We start from the raw sequence: 3,588 nt of genomic DNA on the forward strand, positions 1-3,588 counted from the left end.
GTGGGGGAGAGAGGGGGTGGGTGGGGGGGAGGAGGGTCCTCTGAGAACTGGAGGCTTCAGTTTTGGAGATTTAAGGGTCTTCATGGAATCTAACAGGCCTCCATCTCTAGCAGAGGGCCCGTAGCTGCTGCCTTCGCTTTGCATGTGGAGAAATTGCTACGTTTTCCTCCTGAAGAAGGAAAAAAAAAGAGGAACAAAAGAAAAGATGAATCAATCAACCACACTATGAAGTAACTGCATGTGTGCATACACACAAAAAAAAAAAATGCTGCTTTATTTTTCTCCTCATCAGTGAGAGAGGAAAAAAAATTAGAAACATCAGTAACCCACACCAAAACACTGGTCACATTCACGTCACATTAACCAAAGCCAGACCTATCAAGATGACTCAGAATGACTCGAGAGTGTCTAACCATGCAAGCATGCCTCCCTGGCTCGGGGAGTGACAAATAACCTGTCATTACCATCTACATAATCCATCATTATTTCTTTTTTCTTCATAGTGTTGTAGCTGATTGAATGAACGGCACTGCAGCAGCGTTGAGCAAAGCCCTGAACTACAGAGGGGTTATAGGTCAGTGACAGGATGTGGGCTGGTCGAGCTTTGATCTAGTCTAACATGGGGGTTGCCGTGACCCAGCTGGCAGTGCTCCGCTCTTCTTTGCCCTCCCCTGACTGACTCATTCCTCCTCTTGCTCTCTTAAGGCGCGCACCCAATTGTGTAGCTTCTGGTTGACATTTTAGGCTGCAGGTGGGCGTTGGGAAAAACAAGATGAGGAAATGCTCTCCATACAGTTGGATCGCCACAGTGACCCAGTTGGTTAAAACTAGCAGAGTTCATGGAACTGTGTTGGTAATTATCTGAGACAGTGCGGGTTCGGGTACAGATTGACACTGCGGTGTAAAAATTTTACCTGACTGCTCAATCTACTTCACAAGACTCTCATGGAATTGGCCCATTTCCCTGACAGGGAAATTGTTCGTCAAGCTGCAAAAGTGTTCTTTTCCCTCTCGTGATGCGGGCTTGAGCTAACATAACAGAGTTAGCTTCAGTTATTGACAAGCCAAGGAGAGTTATTTTAGACCCTAGCAGCATCAAATAGAATCTGTGATCAAAGTGGAGAGGCAGAGACAGAGGTGGATGGATGCCTCCTGCGACTAAAAAGATGGATGTTTTGTGAAGACGAAAAAAGGAAAAGAAACGGTATTAGTTTGCTTTTTCCCTTGTGGCAAAGCCAAGAGTGTGTTTTTGTAGGAGAGAACTCAGCTGAGCCCTGCTGCTCACTGCATCTTTACACTCAGAAGTCTTAACACACACACAAACACACACACACACACACACAAAGAAAGAAACACACACACACACACACACCCTGCAGACGGCTTTACCACATGTGGATAAAAGGGAACAGGACAGAGGCCACCTTTCCCGAAGAGAGCTGACCCTGTGCTGCACAGAGCAGAAACTGAAAGGAGCACAGCGCTCAGAGAAAGAGAGAGCTCCTGTCGCTTTTATTTACCTCCGCCGCCCTCTCTCTTTTCATCCCAGGATCTCAAAGCGGGCCCGCACGCCCGGCACTGCACCCTGTTTCCTGGGGAGCATTTTTCCTTCCCCCACCACAGACATGAAAAGCGCTGGCCTTCCTGCCTGGGGAAGAAGCCTGAGGGGCTGCGGGCAAGAAGTGTGGGTGTGGGGGTGTGTGTGTGTGTGTGCGCACAAGTTTAAAGAAAAAAAAAAAAAAAGGTTGGTGGTAACAGCAGGGGTGTGTATTTGCGTGGTGGTTGGTTGTAGGGGGCACCAGGCCAGCTCTTCACAAGGTCCAGCCGACACAAACACTGGGATTCAGGAGCAACTTGACCCGACCCCTCCTCTCCTCTCCCCTCCTCTCCCCTCCTCTCCTCTCCTCTCCCCTCGCCTCACCTCCCCTCCATCTCCTCCACCACCTCCTCCCTCTACATTAGCGCTCAGGAATGCCGGCTGGACTTTTTTGCAGGAAATGAAACGCTCCTCTGTTCTGAGTGCTAGCGAAGGTTTAGTCCCCCCCCCCCTTCTCTTCTCTCTTCCCCAATTCCTTTCCCTCTACGGGACGGAGGGAGGAGGGGAAGGAGTCGGACAAGCTCTCGCCCAGCTTTTGAAGTGTGGGAGGTTAAGATAACTGGCACAGCCTCGCGTCTCAATCGGCGCTTTCACCTCCCAGGCCAAATCAAAGCGCCCGCAGCTGGGGCCCGCCTGCCTTATAGCCCCCTAACTTCCAAGCCCACCAAACCACCCACCTCCTCAGCTCCATCTCTCCCTACACACAGCTCTGGGGTTTCTTTTGGTGCCATTAAAAAAGGAAAACGCCGCCGACAAATTACTCTAAAAATAAGCCAAGTAGAGAGAGGTGTCTCCAGCGCAGGCTGAGGCGCAGACTTTACCATGGCAGAGGGAAGAGGGGAGATTTGGAGGAGAAACGAGATGGAAGGAGTCATGGTCCGAGAGAGATTAATAGCAACTTGGATCTTATTTTTGTAGTTTTGGCCATCATCTTTGTTATCGGTTATGATTAACATTGTAGTCACCAGGTTTTTTAAGCTCTGGGAACATGGTAACATCGCTATAAAGAAGTCTGACAGGGCAAGTGTGCAGTCAGATGATTGAACAGGTTGTAAAACAAGCCACTTTATTCAAAGGAATTGACATAACTAGGTAAACTGTGATGTTTGGGTGATAATTTTAGTGTTTGACCTCATGCTGTCTTTTAAATCAGTTTGGCTCACCTGGAGGGTTTGTATCCAATTTGTCTTGATTGTCAGGAAGCACTTCCTTTCACACCTAATTGGACTAGCCCTTAACCTAGTGAGTACAATCCGATTGATACCGATGACACAATGATGACCAAAGATAGGAAAATGACACCTAAGCTGTAATAAATGTCAGGGCACAAATACCTTAATTACCTGCAGCCCTACCTGTGAACCAATTTTTGATGATAATTTTCTAATTGTCGAGTAATCCGTCAATTACTTTTTAATTACTTGTTTGATTTTTTTAGTGTAAAGATTTTTAGAGAAATGTTTAAAAGAGCGAAAAAACCCAAAGATGTTGAATTTATTGATATAAATCTGAAAAAAGCAGCTGAATCCAGTAAATGTTTGGTATTTTTGCTTGTAAATGACTTCAGATTACCCAAATTGTTCCGCATGTGTTACAAGAACCATCACTGATGAATATCATTGGTTCAAACCGAACAAACATTTCTATCGGTGTCTTTCATATCTAACGAGTAGATGAATAATGACACCGTGGCCCCTTTAATTTCAACCTGAGATCCAGCAGCAACACAAAGTGCCAACCCTTTGTTACATCATCCTCTCAGTTCAGTCTGGCTCAAGCAAACAGACTCGAGAGCTCCACTAAGTAATCGTCCACACATTTAGATTCGAGTCTTGGCAGTGACCTTTCCTGGATCGCACAGCTGGCTTTGGTGACACCTTTTCAAAGGAGCCCCCTCTTTTCACATTTGTGGCGGAGCCGCTCTTAAAAACACCAGGGGAAAATAAAATTGAGCAGACCAATTAAACAAAAAAAAAAAAAAAGCAGCACCT

The 3,588-nt window shown here is 46.5% G+C and overlaps 1 protein-coding gene across 1 annotated transcript in view; it reads right to left on the reverse strand.

Moving 5' to 3' along the window:
* lef1 (lymphoid enhancer-binding factor 1) overlaps positions 1 to 3,588 on the reverse strand; it is a 40,623-nt gene continuing 37,035 nt past the window's right edge. The window contains exon 11 of the mRNA XM_035660507.1: positions 1 to 169. The gene's annotated coding sequence lies outside the window, so the exon portion shown is untranslated. The remainder of the gene's footprint in view (positions 170 to 3,588) is intronic.

Source organism: Morone saxatilis, unplaced genomic scaffold, assembly GCF_004916995.1.
Source record: "Morone saxatilis isolate NCDOM2014 unplaced genomic scaffold, NCSU_SB_2.0 Contig17, whole genome shotgun sequence".
Lineage (NCBI taxonomy): Eukaryota > Metazoa > Chordata > Actinopteri > Moronidae > Morone > Morone saxatilis.